Genomic DNA, 20,429 nt, shown 5'->3' with positions numbered 1-20,429 from the left:
TGTCCTAACCTTTTGCTCTCCAACTGAATTTGCCTTTCACCCTGCCTACGCTAAACAGGTTCACACCTAGCTTCATGACATCACAATATCGTATTACTATTCAGAAATGTGTCCCATGTAATAATTGAAAAGGTAAAAGCTATCAAGGTTTAACCGGCCACCTGGAGCACATCTGAGGCCCATCACTCAGCCAAACTCTGTGTGTTGTTAACTACCTGTTGCTCCTTTAAAATGTTTCACCTACACAGTTACCTTGTTGCAGGTAAAATTGGTGTAGGGACTACACTCAACACTGTATTTAAACTTCCTGAATTCAGACCTTACTTTCAGTGTGCACATTACTATCTATATAGTGTCTAACTGTTACATCTACCAACACAACAGCTAGAAAATCAGGATGGGACGGTAAGGCATTCGCTGATCGTTTTATAGAGTTGAACCAGGGAAATATAGCTTTCTGGGCACTTTATAAAAAAATGATCTTTGCCACCTAGCTCCGGAAGGACATCTTATGTCTGCACAACCCCTGAACTGGTTCCCTTAAGTTTGTCTATCATGTATCCATATCACTCGATCCTAAGCAGTATCCAAGCAAGAACCAGCACTCTCTTTTACAATCCCACAAGTATTTTCCCTTCTGCATTGAGGCATTACCTCAGAACTCAATCGAGAACAGCAGAGAACACCCGCACTCAACAATTGTCCTTGTGTTCATCTGGGAACCAGGGACAATCCGATGAATGTTACTTTACTGCATGTATCTCATCCCCTGCCTTTTGTTAGCAACAGCATTGACTTCTCACACGTTCTGATCTTGGATTAGGCCCCATTCTGGAGTAGGCCTGGCAGTGCTAGAATGACAATTGGTGGATTTACCAGCGTTACCAGGAATGGACATTGCAGGGATTTTAAATCCACTAATCTGCCAGGATTGCCTGAGCACGCTCTTGAGACCCTCGACACCAGCACAACCCAATATCTATCTTATAATCCTTCCGAAATTGCTTTGGAATCCCAATGCGTATATATTAACTATAGTAACGCAACATATACCTTTCTGTGGTTGTAGGTCAACTGGTCGAATCTAAATGGTTGACAGGACAAATGGTCGACACCAAAAGGTCGACAGGTCAAATGATTGAATTTTTTTTTTTTCACATTTTTTTTGGGGGGGTCCCCCACAACCTCCTTTTTTTTTGCTAAAAACCCCTTTTTTCCCCTAAACGAAAACCTAAAAAAATATTTATAACTAAAAAAAAAATTCGATCATTTGTCCTGTCGACCATTTGACTACACACCCCTTTCTGTATCTCATCTGTCAAAAAGATAGCTCACATATAGTGGAATAATGCACATCCACCCTAATAGAAAGCATTTCCCCACTTACCTGCTTCCCTCCCTCTGTCTGCAACCTCCTTCCCCGATTTCCCTCCCACCTGCTCTTGCTCATTCTTCCTGGCAGACTAAGGCCTGTCTTCCTTAGGTGAGGGCACAATACGCCATGGACAAAGATGAGTGCTTTTAAACTACTAATGTGGTGATTCAAAGCGGTGCGAAAGGGATCTAGGTGATTGCTGCAGGACTTACGCCTCCGTCATGCTGCCCACACATAGAGGAACATCACGACTCACTTAAAGAGCAGGCCAGTCACATTGTTGGCTCCCCAGTGCATGTTGCACCGACTCTAAGTATTACAGCGGCAGCAGGCACGCCAAATAAGACCTGCAAGGTCGTTTTTGATAAATGACATTTTGGTGTTCCATCTGACTTTGATGAAGTGACTGCCCAGCATACTAAAATGTCATTTGTTCCCTGATGAAGACGCGGTGAAACCACACCTAGATGTCGAAACCGGTCGGTCCTGTAACAGCATTGGCAATGTGATCGTGTTTCATTAAACAGCTATTAAGATCCACTCCAAGAAGACCCAAAAAAACACACACACATGTTTTTGAATATTGTTTATTAATTGGTGTTGTTATGAAATGTTGTTCAGTGTTTGTATAAATGTGAATGGCGAGTTGCAAATGTATGATTGAATCAGGATGGATTACCTTATTGATGGGTGCGAATGAGTTCTTGTCACCTCGATTGTATTTTATAATTGCGATTTTACCTGCATTTAATTGTTGCGCTTTTATCCGTCATGATTTATTTGATAAATAATTCTGTATCATCTTAAATAAACAATTTTTGATACTTTTTTAATAAGATTCTGCCCTCTGGAACTCTCTTTCAGCACAAGCATAGATCACTGCAAACTGACATTTTTTTCCCGCACATGTCACAGAAATTATATGAAGACGGGAGACACCTCACAGCCTGCCTCATACTCCACCCATAATTTGTATTACCCTCATACACCTCCACAGCCCTCACATATCATTTTGGTGTAATGCGTATTTTTGTGTTCGCGATTTTCAGCGGCAGTATTTTTTATGATACATATGAAAACATAGTAACATGACATAACGATTGTGGTCTGCATTGTAATATTGTGCCTCTCTGCAGATCATGATATAATCACTGTTATGGTACACCACTAATTTGGGAATAGATGTTAATGTTAATAGATGTGAATCCTCAGACCTTAAGCAAACATATCAAGATCATTCATCTTCAAATTCTGCACAAGCTAAGTTGTATATATCTGTGGGTGGCAGTCCTTCTTCCTCCTGAATGATCAACCTGTGGCCGTGCATTAATGTGGGGTTGCTGTTAGTACACTGTGCGCATCGTCAGTCTGGCAAACAATCTATTCAATTTACTCTCAAAGCACTATCCCAAACAGATATTTCTAAACCTGCATGCTCACCAAACATTCCTGTTTTTAGCTGACTACAGGATTACACACACGCTGAGACCCCCTAACAATTACCTATGGAGAAAGGGAAAAAGCAAAATGGGTTGTTGATTAGTAACATTTCTGACATAATTACTTCAATCAACACACAAGAAGACAAATTGTGCAGGCCCATGAACAGACGTGACAGTTGACGGGTGTGCTTTTCCTTAAAATGCAGCTCCACTGAGAACGGTGTGGTACACGAAGGGAAAAAAGGTGGAGGGCTGGCTGCTGAACAGGAGAGATCAGTAATGGGTTGGTGGTGTCCTTGTACGGTGGTGTTGTGGGTGAGGGGTGTGGTGAGTGGGCACCCGGCACAAAATTATTTACGGAGGAATCACAGCTGTTTTGTCCTTGTTCAATGTGTGAGACATATGGTAAGTGCTGATAGACAACAGCAAAGGGGAGGGCAGAGGAGAGAGAACATCTAATGGGCTATGCAAATTTAGGGACTCAGGAAAGACGTTCAACATTGCTGGAGAAGACATTTTTCAGAGAGTTTGGTAATTAGACTTTCAGCTGTTTTTGCTCAGTAAGCACTCTAATGTGTGGATTGCAAAAGCACACTAACTCTAACCTATCGTGACCAACATGCCTTTTCTAGAAACTGTATTTACCAAAAATCAATATGTAGAGGGAGACCTAAACGTAGCCCTCGTTGCACCTTTCCCACTCTCATGTCGGTGGCAGGGAAAAGAAAAGTGTACATGTTTCCTGGGCCCCTCCTCCCCATCATCGATGTATTGCAGGTGTGAGAAACTCTATCCACTCAGACAACCGTTCAGACCCTATCCTGATGATGGTGCTGAAGAGATACAGCTGCAGTCAATGGAGTAAGTGAACTGACTGTAACCTCGAAGAAAGCCGATGTCGTCACGACTGACACCAAGACATAGATGCGTTAGACATGAAGCTCATAGGCATCCCTGCACGTAGTTACGCAGACACATAGATTTATTGCTGGCAGACACGAAGAACATGCTTATGACTTACATAGAGGACTGACACACTCATGCTATGCAGAAATCACAAGTTGCACATGAATACATATGATTTGCTTCTGATGCTTAAATGCAACTAACATGAGCGGCCATGTAAACCAAGATGGATGCCACAAGTACATTGGAGTGAATGAAAGGAGCTGAAAGGTCTCGAGAATACAGACAAACTGACAGGCCCACCCCACTGAAACAGGCAGACCAGTCTTCTAGTGCAGCTACTGTGCACAGCTGTGCCAAGGACACTGAGAGAGAGATACGTTTCAAGATAACAGGAGTGATAGGACAACTGATGAATACAAGCTGAAAATCCTTATAATTGCAAGCAGTAGAAATCAATTTTGTGGTCCCTGCACACATGATCTGAAACTGCAAGAAAGAGCCTATTCATTCGAGCCAGGCTGAGGTGGCTGTTCCCATCCAACTGAAGTAATACCAGGTTCAAAGCTGTATGTTCTTGCTCAAGGCTTAGGAGATTGGAGATGGTAACTTGCTAAGAGCATGCAGCACCTTCAGGCTCGCTCTCACCACCTTGAATAGTTGCACTTGGCCTGGTAACTTTCCAAAGCTCCAAGGCTGAGAAGACCCTATTCGCCCAATCCATATCCACCTTTCACGCTTAGCTCACACTTGGTTGCACTGCCCAATTACAACATGCTAGCCTGTAATATTTGTAACTGCAACATTTAGGGGTGATCGCAGGAGGAGACACCATATATGTTTTATCCAGTTGTTGCACTAACCCCCTATGTAATGTGTAAATAGTCTACCTGATCCACGTTAGGTTTTCTAGGATGTAACTTCATTTTGTGATGTCATACATCATCAAAACTGGATGACAGGCTCAAGATCGATGGGTGAGTGTTGGAGAATGCTGCATTGTTCATATATCAAACCCTGTGGTTGATTTTGGAATAAACACAGTAAAACATTGTCATGTGGCTGGATCCTTTGTTTTTTGGTGCAGGGGATTTGTTTGGGCCAGTTCCTCTTGCATGTAATCGGGGAGATTTATAATAATTCCCTTGACTGACTTCAAATACATTTCCATAAACTGTGCCGGTACTTCAGCAGCCAAGGAGGTCTGTGAATTTTGTAACTTGGGCTTCCCTAAACTAGGGGTTGAACTTAGATTGGCCCTACCCCAGGAGAACTTCTTCTTGCAGTCCTGTTACTACAGTAATATCCGCCTTGAAGTGTTTGATCTTGATGGTGAATTGTAGTTGAGCCTTAGTCTGTAGTTCACTATCCTTGTTTGCACAGCTGACAGGAATCAGTCTATGACAGTTCAGCTGTTTCGGCGTACCAATTTCAGAAGGAACAGATGTTTGATACCTTCTCGACAAAGGAAGGTCCACAACCTCTCATCCCTCTCCCTTTATTGGAAGGTAATACCTCCAGTCTGCCCTCCCTTGTGCCAGTGTATCATTTTCTTCTGCATTTTCATAATCTTGGTATTGCAGCTTGAGTGACCAGTTTTGGTTGGGGCCTTCTGATTCCTCCAGAACACAATGGCACTAGGTTTCTAATTGGGAAATGGTCGGACATGAACAAGCTATATGACCTGTTTTCCCTTAGGCATTGCAATTGCCATATATTTCTCTGGCAAATATTTGCATCTTGATTTTTCTTAGACTGGATACTTTTTAAAGTGAACGTGTATGCTGACCAATCTTAGGGTTTACCTCCAGGGGTATCTGTTGTCCAATGACATTCCTTGTCTCTTAATTATACATCATCAGTCACAGTAATCTTATTGGTGAATCCGGGTTTGTTGACCGCCACTGCTGAACTTTCTGCATTCTGGTGGCGGGTTGGATGACTAGCCGCAGGGTTGGTTTATTTAACTTCTGATCAAGTCCCTGCAAATTGGAAGGTAGAGAGTTGAGGAACTGTTATTGTATCGGTTGCTCTTTAATTTCTCACTCACCTAGTTTTCCCAGCCATTCCAAGAAAAAACATATTCTCAGGCCTTATTGTCCAATGTTCCTACAGAAACTACTTTTGTTGCTGATACAGTCTCAACAATTGCACCAATTATGGTAAAAGCAATGGCGGTCACCAATCCAACCATCTTCCTTTGTTCCCTTCTTTGAGGTGCAAATATGCAGCTTCAACTTTCACAAGAGGGGGCGCACGTACAAGCTAAAGAAGTAACACAGTAATGCCAAAAAGTAGCAAGTAGGGTGACATGACAATGCACATGCATCACACCTACATCACATCTAGTGTGCCACAAGTCAGGGTGCTGCGCAGGGAAGTACACACCCAAAAGCACAGAACCTACATCAGTCCTTAGCTAGTCGCTAACTAGGGATAGGTAAGCATTGCTGCCGCAATGAAAAGTACACGTGCAGCAACAATAATATTTGTATATTTTTGCTTGTTTGTTTCCACCTTTTAGGGTCGCACTTATGTACGCTTTTGGTGTATGTGCAGACAGGTCTTTGTACCTGTTTTTATTTTTATTAGTACAGGTGTAGTAGAGCTGTTTTAGGTTTTATTAATTATAAATATATATTTTTAATATATGAAGGCAAGGACAGTTTGATTTTTATATTGAGCCAAGTAGAGTTAGGGTAGGAATAACTTGGATGTATAATAGGTTTAAGGGTTAGGTATATTAATGAACAACAGTTTGGCCATAGATTAGTATGCCCAGAGCAGACCAGACAGAAGCCATTATTAGTTGTTTGAACAGCCACAGCTCACAGTAGAATTAAAGTATTGCTGACACTTGCATAAACGATAGAACAGCTCACCCAGGGTGAGACACCAAGAAGCCCACAGAATCTAATGAATTTTTGCAAAACGAAAAGTTTCTCATGGGAAGAGAACTGCAGCCAGACGCCAGGTGCAGTCCCACACCATAATTTGAAGGACACGGTGCAGAGTACCAAGGGCCCCGGCGGTGCACACAGCAGCAAACGAGAACTAAATAGGAGAAATTCAGTTTCACCAATGGAGTCCTGCACAGTTTTATCTGCCTAGAGCTGCCACGATGCAAGAGTAGAGATGGGAGCATACAGGTGCAGGGGGGCGGGGGAAGAGGGGAACCAATCAGGAGACTGGGGTATGGTGTTTCAGAGGCTCTAACAATGCCCCTGGCTTTGTTGCTGTTCCCTCATAATTCCATTTGATAGATTTGGTGCGATGCTGTGGCTCGCGCTGTCTCTAACAAAGAGGTCCAATCCGCATTGAGAGATTTATCAACTTGTATATTAGCGGATGCCAACCAATGGCAAACTAGAGTTTCTGCAGGTTAGTGGTTAATGATGTAATTGTGGAGAGTAACACTTGAGGGTCATGATGACATGAAGGGGTGTTGACGGTGGTGTCCCAGGAAATGTTTTTTATCCAATAAGAACATAGAGGTCATAGAGGTCCTGTGGCGACCTACCAATTATGTGATAACACATTCCCAAAATTGTAACGGTTGACACATTTATTTTAATATGTGATTTTCTTGTATAACTAATGTAGACTTTTTGGGCAGAGTTAATGATGTATTAAGAGTTCAGGTCCACAGAGCTGTTTATTCTCCCAGTCGACTGTTTAATAGAGCTGGGTTCTTTCTTGCATGGTTTACACTTCTTTTGGATTACTTTTGTATTTTTCTTGGATAACCCCTGTGGACCCCTGGTCTACACAAGGGTATATGATTGATGAATAAAGGCCTTTTCTATCGGGATCAATATTTCCCTGACTGCTTTCTGGGCTCATTTCATACGTAACTGGAACCATTGCTTGACTCGGGTGGATTTAATTTGTATAACATCAACATGTCACTCTAAAATGATGGCTGGCTCGAATTCCGTATGATGTAACCAGGTGCATCTTCTGTTGCAATGCCTGATGATGGCTTAGGCTCAATTATGACTCGCCCTTTCACTGATGCATTTTGCAGCTAGGCCATCTTGCGCCACAGTATACATCTTGTTTCGATGAATGTGCTTGAATGCAAAGGCCTTTTCTTTCCCCCGTCAAATAGTGAATGCCGTCTTGCGTTCTGGTTTTCCCATCTGCGTTCATGAGCCTTATCAGGTCTACAGGGCTTGGCGTCTTCGCTGGGCTTCATTGTAGACATTGGGTTGCAGGAGTCCTTTGTGGAGGAAAGCAAGATGCACATTTCAAAAACAGAGGACACGGGTTAACAGGTTAGTTGCAATCACAACCAGTGCAATTAATGTTACTTTCTTTAATTACAACTTATCCTGTGGATATTTACCATTGCATTCATTCTTCCACTTGCTCCCAACATCTTTAATTACATTTTGCGATTCATCTTTTGATGATCCAGTCTATATCTTGCATACTCTTTACTGAAGTACTACCCTGTTTCATTTATATGTAATTGACATCCTTCAACTCTTATTCTTTCCTGTTGGTGGCTGTAGACTTGTGATTCTATGTTTAGCTTTACCTGGTTAACATGGACACATTGTTCCACTACCAGATTGACTTCTTTCACCAGCATTTTATATATGGTGTGTTATCAGCTCTTCCTCAAACATCTGTGGTAGGAAACATTCCTCGGGTGACTCGGCTGCTTGCACCCACTGTTTGGATTCTAGATCTGAGGAAACATTAATAATATTAGACTCCTTAGGTAATGGGCCCTGAAAAGGGAAAATCGGATGATCCTTTCCCCCGATCCCCATCCAGACCATGGCCTATGATGTCATGACCTAAGCACTCACCACGGGATGAGTTCAGCCCTCTGACTGCTGCCCCGGACGTCAAGATCCACCGTGGCCACGCACCGCACACCCAGGTCAGCTGCGCGTTACCCAAAGCACGTGGTGGGACCTTGGGTGGAGTTCAGACCGACCATATGGACCAACTCGATTAGACGTCACCCACCAGTATCGCCATCGTTAGAGATGGACAAGGACAGACGTGCCACCAAGCACCTGGATGAGACGCACACCAACCTACACGAAGAACATACTCAGTGCTATGACGTAGAGGACCGCTTACACTCACACACATGCATCGTTGTTATTTTTCACATAAGCTAACTACTGCACAGCAGAAACGCAAGACGCCAGAAGAGCTTGTGTATATGCTTGCAGACGCTTTCGCTACTAAAAACCCTGAACATATCACCCTGTAGATGGACGAATATATAAGGACCCAAGTCGCACCTTGCGACCGCCGTGTTATGGAATGTATGCTGCCACCCATAGACTAGGCCAAGGTAGGCCGCAAACCAGAGTCCTCAGGCGGAGCTGCAAGGTGCTGCCCATGCAGAACAAATCCTGACGGGAGCCCCACAGCCAAGGTCACGAAGTTGCAATCTACACGCCACGCTCCCAGCGCCAAGGTTACAGCTGCCACTGCTAAACACTCCTTGGAGCCGAAATACAAATCAAATCCCCGTAATTCTGCTTCAGCCATGGTCTCTCAACACGTGACCAGGCCGACCTGATACGATGCTAAGCTCCAAGGACCAGAGAAGCTCTGTGGTCTCACGTCTGGGACCCAGACTGCAACAACGAAGTTACAAGTTGGACACCACACCGGCAGTGATGGGAAAGGGACACTGAAAAGCCAGTAGTAAGAACTGTCCATTGTCCGCCACTAACACATAGTCATACATTGTTGCCAAAGCAAGGTACATCGCGAGCTGGGAACGGCAATGGTCCCAGGCTTGGGGGCTCACGGATGTACCAATCAGAATACGAGGGGCTAACCACTGACGACACTATAATTCAACCAATCACTAACTTTCTTCATGTAACACTTTCTATGTAGCCATTTTTAGGGACGACCCAAGCGTACTACCTGACCTCTTCTCCACCACTAATATTTTCCCCAATACTGATCCATACTGACCCTACCACTCTGGGAACCAACCCGGAGTAGCGTTAGGTTTAGAGGCTAGTTTTCCAGGTGACCCACGTAGTAGCGTCATCCGATTAGAAAAAGGGGCCTGTGAGCCCATCACCGCTGAGATGTTCCTTGGGTACCTATGCTCTGAGAACCTGTCCCTGTCTGTTTTGTGCAATAAACAGCAGTAGCTCTTTGCTCTTGTGTTTGCCTCATACACCTTTGGGAGGCGGGAGGAGTTGGGGCCTCCCCAACCCCGGAGGTCCCCGGACAGAACTGCCGACCCCCGGGAAATCACCCCAACAAGTTGGAGGCACTGCTGAGATAGATGGTGAGATAGATAACAGCGAGACCGTTTGCGTCAAGGTGGCCCTGCAATGTGGCACCCTCTGCCGTTGCCCCCCTTGGAGGACTGCAGGACCATCGCAGAACTGCGAGACAACCGGACAGCGCAATCCGGAGATTGGCTGTTGGGAGCTGACTTCAGAAATTTCCCGCCCGCAGTTGGCAAGTGTCCAGATGTGGTCCAGATGAGGGGAGGCGGCGAACTGATTCGGAGGGGTGTCCGCAGCTGAGCGGCACCAGCAGGTGAGAGCCCGATGTGAGTATGGCACATGCAACCAGCAGTGTAATGTTGTGCGGGTGGCAGGAGGAATTGTGAACAAGGTGGCGGGTGGTTTTACAGTGTGTTAAGAAAAGATTTTGGTCCTTTAGTGGCAATCGATATATAAGCTGTAGTGGGGAATGGAACGAAAGCCGTCCCTTCTGGTGTTACGGAGAGTGCTGGGTGAGGCGTTGAGCTCCTATGTGTTGACTGGCGGATCGCGCTGATTGGTCTAGATCGCGGACACCTGTACAGGGGGTGTGGCCTTCCTATGAGTTGGCGTTGTCGGTCGATGAATAGATGAGGATTCCTATTAATTGAGTGTTTTAGCTCAGTGAATAGATGACGTATTCCCGCAAGAGGTAGCTAGATTGTTTCTCAGTGTGGAAGATAGTTGACTGGTTAAGCTCCCCTGGGGAGGGGATGTATCACATGCGAGGCGACGAAAGTGATTAATGAATGCTCCACTCTAGGTGCGGTGGGAAGACAGCTGTGGGGATTGTGGGAAATAACATTGTCAAAATTGTCACGCATTTTATGTTGCAACTGTATTTACCAGTAACACATTGTACTAGATGGTGACGTCACCCATAGGGCTTGCATAGGACACAGCGGTCTTCTTCAGCGTAATTGGAGCAGGGGCAAGGGGGTCGCGCTGAACAGCGGTGCTGTCGGTGGGAGAGGGGAAGAGATGGGCATACACTGCACAGGCAGCGGGGACAGAAAGAAAGGAGGAGGGGTTAGTAGAATACCGCAGGCGCGCTGAGTAGCGGCGAGGCTGTGAAGGCCGTGCAGCACAAAAGCACACCGTGCAGGGCGTGAGGACACAGGGGTCCTCCCGTGCCACGGCTCGAAGGGGACCCTAGCCCAGAAAGGAGGGGTGTCAAGGGGGCGTTAGCGTTGTGAAGAACAGGAGAGTGGTGGTGGCCAGCACGAATGTACTGTAATAACAATATTGCTTTTCCTTGCAGCGGAAAGTCGGAAGTCTCCAAATTAAGGGTCCAGGTAACGGTGGTGTATACATCTGTATATTTGAAAATGTCCTCGAATTATGGGTTAGGAGCCGACAATGGGTTCCACACATTAACAAAACAAGGGGGGTCTGGGAATCTCTCTACCAGCACGAACACAGCCCAATGACCTGTTTTTGGGTGAATAACCCCTGTAAGAGACTCTACCAATTCTTTAGCTCCCTGTCCCTTTCACAGAGAAGAAATTTCCCTGCATATCAGTGTAAGAGGATTCAATTCAGCACTACAGCCAAGTCAACGCCTAGTCTAGAATACTGAATGAAAACCCTTATTGATATATCTTTATGTCCAGTTCATGCGTTCTGGATGACTACCCCTATATAACACCCCTCTCTCAGAATCCCCCTGACCCCACTGAGCCAAGAAGTAGTTCTGTTTTGCAAGTTAAAGGTTTATTTGATAAATTAAACAATAGGTATAGATATCACACTTTAGAATAAATTAATAATTGAATAGCACCCTTAATCTGAGATGATAAAGATTAACAACGGAGAATCTGGCACTAGCACACTTCTTGATAATCACTAAGGAGTTGACATGAAATGGATAGGATAGCAACAATACTTTTATGGTTTCAAATGGATGCAATGTGGAATGAAATGCAGTACAGAAAATAACTTGATAGAATTTCAGCAAAGACAATGTAATCACTTTCTTGTACAATTCACCCCCCCCTTTTATGCAATGCAAGGAAAGGGAAGGATGGCACACAATTCTCAGAAATGCAATTAAATGTGATTCAGTTAACCCCAGCAACTTAGACTACAGAAGTTGAAAACACAGGCAAAATGCTTTGATATGTGCTGGCAATGGAGTGAAAATACGTTAAAATGCTTTTAATTCCCTCTAGAGGTTCAGGGTGAGTGGTATCTAGTTAATATTAGTCCAGGCTCACTCTTGCAATGATTCAGGGATAGTTTTTATGAGGCAAACGATTTTTTTCAGAGGAAAGCAAAAGCAGCTATCTTTTTGCAAGTGGAGAAATTTTCAAATCGCGGCAAAATTCGCGAATGCCTCTGGCGCGATTACAGAGGAACTACAAGGACTATCACTATCGTTTTGGGGTCCTAGGAAAGCCTGGGATCTCAGCTTCCAGATGAAAGTTACTGCAAGTCTCTAGCTTGCGGAGATATGAGCGATTAAATAAAGGTCGTTTTTCAGATTTGAAATTTTAAAGTTCACAAAGACAAGTGCAGCTTGCAACTAGCAAATCACAGGTGACAGTTAGGAGGCAGTTCTACTTAGATTAAAATAGATTGAATTATATTATTTTAACTAAGAGATTGGTTCTGCACAGTTTTCTAGGTACTCACACTATATTCTTGAGTGAAATGGGCCACGCCACGGATCTGGTCAGGTTTTAGACTGGACTCTGTACTTCACAGTGATCTGGGTCAGCTCTCTCTGGTTCTGCTAACAGGTCAGCTCTACTCTGCTGGTCTGGTCTGGATCTCTGAAGGTTGATGGAGGTAAAGTATGGATTTTCCCGGCAGAGCTTCCAGCTGCAAATGGATTTGAAGGTCCCTATCTGTCCTGTCTGTCTGCTTTTATGTGTTTAGAATGTGGGTGTGTTCTAGCATCACTGACCCTACCTCTCTCTCAGCTTCTAATTGGTCAAACTTCCATTTCTCACTTGATTGGGGGAGCTAAGTTGTGTCAGAGTGATGTCATTTTCCAGCCTGCAGAAAGTCCACTCCTCCTGTCAACTTGCACACAAATCTAGATTTGAACCAAATACATATTTCATAGCTACACAGTGGTTTGAAATTACATGCACCCATCACATATCACAGGAGGTATACCCTGTTCAAACTCTGCTCTTCCTGGGGGCTTGCATTCAGAAATAGCGATATTTTGCACTTTTTAACTGGTTTGCAATCCCGGACATTACCCCAAATTTACACACATGTGCGCAAGGAGTATGGACATTAGTTGATGAAGTGTCAGATTTTTCACATGCACACATTTTGAGTAATATCCTCTTTTCAGCTAAAACCCCCCTGAACATGCCACCGGTTCTAAAAACCTCTTAAAATGTGGGCAGAAAAATCACAAGAATTATGGTGTCATTTATAAAATTTTCACAAGTCCGCTCTATGAATGATCCATCTTTTTCTAAAACCATATTCTGGCTATAGAGGTGTGTCTTTTCATGTCACATGGTACAGAAACCAGTCTTTCCAGTTTCTGCCAAGCTCAGAGACCCTGCCCCTCCCAGCTTCTGCCAAGAGGAAGCTCCATTTACGACTCCCGCCAATAAAACATTTTCCTGAGTCAGGACAGGGCTTTGTTCAGAGCTCCTGTATTCTGTGGGGCTCCCCTTAATTCAATTATCAGAGAGATGGCATATCCTTAGTGTGGCCAGCAAATGGCAGATAGGCCTGGGAACACAGCTGTGACTCAAGTTTTCTGCATTCAAATAAAACTAAACATTTTTTACATATGCAGCTAGAATGCTGATTCTAAGTTTAAAACTATGACATTTAAACAATTGAAACCTATGTGACACACAAAAGTAGGTCACTCAGTCAATTTAAACATTTAGATTTTTTAGTGTCTTTCAGTCCAAAATTTACTTAAACTGCTGAAATCCACAGCTCAGCCAGTCTTGTTATAAACCTTCAAGTCACTTCAGAATATAACTTTACATTGGATCCACCTCTCAGTAAGTCTTTCTTTGGCTTGCTTTGGGTTCATTTATTCCGTTTTCTACAAAATCTGGTGGTTTTAAAACGCCGGCTTTTGGATAGTGGTGAGTACTGGTACTGCACCCCTTTTTGGGATTTAAGAAAATGAATTCCCAACAGTTATGGGTTTGCTTTTGGCAATCAGCATTGCCATTCCCAATGGTTTCAGACTACTGTGTGGGTAGTCCACTGGTGGTTTTAGGCAGTGTCCTTCTGTGCCCATAACATCAGCAAAAATGAGTGGCAGCCTATTCTTCATGCATTTCCCTGTGCATTTTCTGGGAAGCTCTGGCCATCATGATGTTTTCATGTCAGTACTGCACAGTTTTGAGGTAGTGCTCGGATGCATGGGTAAATACATCCCACATCAGTCTTTGTCCTGGCCAAGGGCAGTCCAGCACCAAAATACTAGGCAATTCTCCTCTGAATAAAAGTACCAACAGCAACCCCATACACATGTTTCAGCCTTGTTGGGCATCATCAGTGAGGTGAAGCTGTGTCTCTCTAAGAACAGTGAGCAAGGGGTCCACGTCTGGATTGCCCTGTTAACCTAGGGTGAGACCCAAAGTTAATTTATGCAAAACAATGGGCGGGGGTCTAGGAATCTCTCTGCCAGCACGAACACAGCCCAATGACCTGTTCTTGGGTAAATAACCCCTGGGAGAGACTCTACCAAGTCTTTAGCTCACTGTCCCTTTCACAGAGAAGAAATGTCCCTGCATATCAGTCTTTGCCCTGCCCAAGGGCAGTCCAGCAATGAAATACTAGGCAATTCTTCTCTGAACAAGAGTACCAACAGCAACACCATACATGTGTTTCAGCCTTGTAGGGCATCATCAGTGAGGTGAAGCTGTGTCTCCACACATTAACAACACCACTCCAGCACATCTGCGCAACACTACCACCAAACAGAGACAAAATAGTAAAATACAGTATACAGTATTGAATGGACCAAAGGGACAGATGAGAGGATAAGGATGCCGTGACCACCCAACGGTAGTTTTAGAATGGAAGCACAACATTCACAACATTCACTGTTAGCGTATCTACACAACACATACAAGGGGAAGAAATTGGCAAGCCACTTAGAAGTTTTCAACCTCTGGAGGATGTTTCAGGGGTATAGCCCGGGGATGATGAGCATGCAGGAGGTAAAGCAAGAGGCGGTGTGTGAGGGGGAAGGGTGTAGTGCGCCCACGGCTCCTCCTCCTCCTCCCAACGACGCAGCACAGAGCACCCCTACCAGAAAGAGTTGGGTACAGGGAGTGCAGTAGACACCAAAAAGGCACAGGGGGGCTCTGGTAACATAAAACAGACCCAAATAGATTTGGCGAGTATAGAACCAGACGAGTGGATAGCAGCACAGGTGTTATTGAAACTTCGAGGACGATAACAGGAGGAGAAGAGGAAGTGATAAAGAAGGTAGATAAGGAGGAGGTAGGATACACTAAGAAGGGGAGCAAGGTAAGTATCAGGGAAGAGGGAAACATGACGAAGGAAGAAGAGGCGGTGTTGGAGGTGAAACTAGCAGAGCTAAGGGAGGCGCGAAGCATATTTATTAAACAACTTGAGCAAAGGGAGCGGGAGAGGAAGGTGAAGATGTGACTAGGAAGGGAAACGTGAGCGGAATTAAACCAGCAAGAGGAAGAGAGAAAGAAAAGGGAAGAGGATCGCACAAGGGGGATTGCAGAAAGGATAGCATGTATGGAGCAATGGGAGATCAGGAGGAAAGAAGAGGAACGGGAAGAGAACAACAAGGAAATTACACTATGGAAAAAGAAAGTTATATCAGAGAGCACACGGAAGTATGAGGAAGGGAGAACAATAGAAAGTATATTGGCAAAAGAGGGCGGGACGTGGAACGATGAGGACAGAGACACAAGGGTGCTAGTGTCACAGGTTTCCCATTTTCTCACCTGAGTTCGATGTTTGCTGGAATTCTTGGGAGGAGACTTCTTGTGTACGGTTCGGGTTTTGTACAACCTTGTGCGAGCGTCTTCGGGTTCCAGCATGCGTTCAGCGTTCTACGTCCAGGAACACTTGGAATCTCTGGGAAGTCCAGGAAACGAAGGAGGTATACTCGGAGGCGGGTACACGGGATCCGGGATTCAAGACAGGATAAGGAGGAAGGGAAGGTAGAGGGAGGAAGCGAGGGTCCGGGAACCAGGAATTCAAGAGTTCAGTGAAGGTGAACTACGGAGCACACGTCTAGCCACTGCAAGCGGTAGTGTTGAGGCGCGCGGGGCCGCAGGGGCGTGGCTTCTTTATTGAACATGCTACATCTGACGTGGAAGTTGGTAGACAGCGTTCTGTGTTTAACGGCCATGTTGGAAGTACTACAGAGTGTAAGCCCCGATGTGTCAAGGACCAGGAAGTCCAAAAGGGACGCGCCCGACGGTTCATGACAGCATGCCTCCTCTGAAAACCTGTCCCACCGGGTTTGCCGGGGTGTATAAGATGATACCTTCTGAGTAACCTGGGGGCATTTAGGTTTGAGATTGGTTCCCAAGTGTGTTCACTAGGAGGGTATCCTTTCCATTCAACCAGGTATTGAAGCTGACCACATTTGTACCTAGAGTCACATATTCTGGATACTTCATATTCCAGTTGGCCATTGACAATTACGGGGTTTGGCCTGTGGGTAGTCCGGGAGGACTGGATATATGGTTTCATTAGGGACATGTGAAAGACTGGGTGAATCCTCTTCCAGGAGTCTGGTAGTTTTAGTCGGAAGGCCACTGGGTTTATGATTTCTTTTATGGAAAAGGGGCCATAATACCGAGGAGCCAACTTATTCGGTCGTAGATGTTGGGGTAGTAGTTTCGAGGATAGCCAGACCTTATCACCTACTGCGTAGGAGGGTCCTGGTCTTTTTTTGGAGTCCGCATAATGTTTGGTGTGAGTTTGGGCCCTTTCTAAGTGCTCTTTGGCTTCCTTCTGTACGTTGATGAGGGTCTCGATCCGGGAATCAACTGTAGGAACAGGTGTAGGATGTGGAAGGATGGAATGTAGCACCGAAGGGTGAAATCCCTGGTTACAGAAAAAGGGGCTGGTCTTGACAGCCGAGTAATCCGAATTGTTGTAGGCAAACTCAGCCACAGGTATTAAGAGTGACCAATTGTCCTGGACCTTGGTAGAGAAGCAACAAAGATATTTTTCTAGGGTTTGATTCCCACGTTCAGTAGCCCCATTAGTCTGTGGATGATACCCTGAGGAGAGGGTGCGTTGGATCCCTAGTATCCGGCAAAGGTGTTTCCAAAACTGAGAAATGTACTGAGGGCCTCTGTCTGATATGATCTTGGAAGGGAGTCCATGAAGTCGGAATATGTGTTGCAGGAAGATTCCAGCAAGTTCTGAGGAAGATGGTAGTTTATATAAGGGTGTAAAATGAGCCATATGAGTGAATAAATCAATGGTGACCATAATAGTTGTGTACCCCCTGGAAGGTGGCAATTCTACAATGAAGTCCGTAGCGATAATTTCCCAGGGCCTTGTTGGTAATGTGGGCTGAAGTAGGAGACCCGCCGGTCTTTTGTTATCATGTTTGTTTTGACTGCAGACTGCACAGGCTTGGATGTACAGTTGTATGTCAGTTTTCATTCTGGGCCACCAAAATTGTCTTTTTATTAGACGGAGGGTGTTGGTGATGCCACGATGTCCGGAGTGAAGGGTATCGTGGCAGAGGATTATGATTCTTTGCTGTAGTTTCTGTGTGGGGATGACTAGACCATTATCCTTGAATAGATATCAGTCCTTTGTTCTCAGATTCCAGCATTCTTCCCTGAAAATTCCTTCCAGAGCTCAGAGGACTGGGTTTGCATCCAAATGTCTTCCAGGAGGTTGATTGCTTGAGCTACAAATATCGTATGGTGAAACATCTTAGGGAATGATCGGTCTTCAAGAGTATCATAGTCGGGACGTCGGGATAATGCGTCAGTACTTATATTCTGTGTTCCAGGGACATGATGGATCTGGAACTGGTGCTGGGCAAAGAAGCAGGCCCAACGGGCTTGGTGGCTATTTCTACATTCCAGAGCCTGTAAAACTTGAAGATTCCGATGGTCCGTGCGGACCTGGACAGGATGTTTTGCTCCTAAAAGTAGATGACACCACTCGGTGAAGGCTTGACGGATGGCTAACAGTTCCTTTTCCAAAAACGGAATAATGGGTTTCGATGGGAGTTAGTGTCCATGAAAGATAAGCAATGGGATGTTCCAGATTGTTCTCAAATTCTTGTTTTAGAACTGCTCCAATGGCGTAGTTAGAAGTGTTTGTTTCCACTAGGAAAGGTCAATTGATGTCTGGTTGAGCCAGAATGGGAGCTTGTGTAAACTCTGTCTTTAACCATAGGAATGCTTCATCTTGGGCTGTTGTCCAATGAAAAGGAGTATCTTTTTTCAACAATGCAATGATCGGTTGAACTATCTCAGAAAAGGAAGGTATGATTTCCGGTAAAAGTTAGCAAGTCCCAGGAAGGATTGGATTTGTTTCACAGTAGTCGGAACGGGCCAGGATAGTATGGCTTTTACCTTTGAATGGTCCATTCCGATTCCTTCTGGGCTAAGGACAAATCCTAGATAGTGAACAGTAGAGACATGGAAAATGCACTTCTCAGGTTTAGCCAGGAGCTTGTGTTCATGTAGCCGCTGTAACACTGCTTTAACATGCTCCTCATGCTTAAGATGGTCCTTCGAGAATATTAAAATATTGTCCAGGTACACTATGACGAAGAGGAACAACATATCTGAAAACACCCGATCCATGAAGCGTTGGAAGACCGCTGGGGCATTTGCAAGTCCGAAGGGCATGACTAAGTACTCAAAGTGACCAAAGGGTGTTCTAAAGGCGGTTTTCCATTCGTCCCCTTCCCTAATACGGATCAGATGGTAGGCTCCTCTGAGATCCAATTTAGGGAAGATTACGGCTCCTCTTACTGCTTCCAGGATATCTGAGATCAAGGGCAATGGATAGCGATCCTTCAGAGTGCACTGATTTACACCACGATAATCTAGACAAGGTCCGAGCTCATTAGTATCTTTTTTTGGAACAAAAAACAGTGAGGTTCCAGCTGGAAATTTGGATGGTCGTATGGTGCCATTTTCAAGGTTGGTATCTAAGTATTCACGGAGGGCCTTTTTCTCAGGTTCGGATAAGATGAGCATCCTTCCAAAGGGAAACACAGCTGAAGGCTCAGTATCAATAGCACTGTCTTCATGTCTATGAGGAGGTAGGGCTTGAACTATGGCAGAAGAGAACACATCGGTGTATTCCTGATAGGCCCTAGGAACCTGGATGATATTTGAGACTGTGAGCGGGCCTTGCTGGTCTGTCGTTGTACTTTCCAATGGTGTCGGCGCGGAATCCAGGAATAGGCAATGAGACATGCAATGTTCGGAACCCAAGGACAACAAACCTGCTGCCCAATTGATCTATGGGTTGTGTCTTTGTAGCCAGGGCATACCCAACACCATTGGGTAATGGGCAGACTTTATGATGTCACATGTAATCTTCTCTCGATGGTGGATTATTGAGAGCTCTATTTCCTTGGTTTGGAGAGTTATGGGTCCTGAAGAAAGGGGTCTTTCATCAATTGATTCTACAGGTTGCATGATATCTCAGGTTTCATATGGAATATGGTGGTTAAAGACCCAATCTTGATCTATGAATATCCCCATGGCTCTGCAATCCACCAATGCCAAAATGGTGTAGGTTTCATTCTTGGATGGCGATAGAAAGGCCTGTAAAATCACTAGATTGTTTTGTCCAGGAGAGTTCAAGGATGGAATAGATGTGGAGCAAACATCTCTCTCCCGAAGCCGTGCTCCATCTAGGATCGGGAGCTGGCATTTCCCGAAAGCCGTGGAGGGGCTAAAGGACACTCTCTCACTAGATGTTTGTCTGAGGGACAATACATACATAACCCCGTGTGGATCCTTTGCATCCTTTCTTGGGGGGATATGGGTCCACGGAAAGCCCCTAGTTGCATGGGTTCTGGTTCATTAATAGGGGCAGGAGTAGGGTCAGACTTCGAGGAGGTCTCTATAGGAACTTTCTGGAAGGGCATCTTGGTCTTCTTCTTCTCTGCCTTCCTTTCCGGGATACGGAAGTCTATCTGCAGAGCAAGATCCATAAGGGCTTGGAACGAACCTGGGCGAGCCACTCTGGCTAGTTCATACTTGATGCCTTCATTTAGCCCTCTTCGAAAAAGAGTGAAGCAGGCTTCTGAGGACCAAGCCGCTTCTTTAGCCAATTGTTTAAAGCGTGTTACATACGTAAGCATGTTCTGGGAGCCTTGTTGGAAATCAAGTAGATGTTCCTGAGCACTATTGACCTGTGCTGGGCGGTCAAACATGGTTTTAAGAGCCTGCATGAATCAGTCGTAGTCATCCAGGAGGGCATCTCCGGAATTAACTAAAGGTGTGACCCAGGTTA

This window comes from Ambystoma mexicanum, chromosome 2p, assembly GCF_040938575.1.
Source record: "Ambystoma mexicanum isolate Mex_15411 chromosome 2p, UKY_AmexF1_1, whole genome shotgun sequence".
In the NCBI taxonomy this organism is placed as follows: Eukaryota; Metazoa; Chordata; class Amphibia; order Caudata; family Ambystomatidae; genus Ambystoma; species Ambystoma mexicanum.
The sequence above is the reverse complement of the archived record's forward strand: the minus strand, read 5'-3'. Positions refer to the sequence as shown.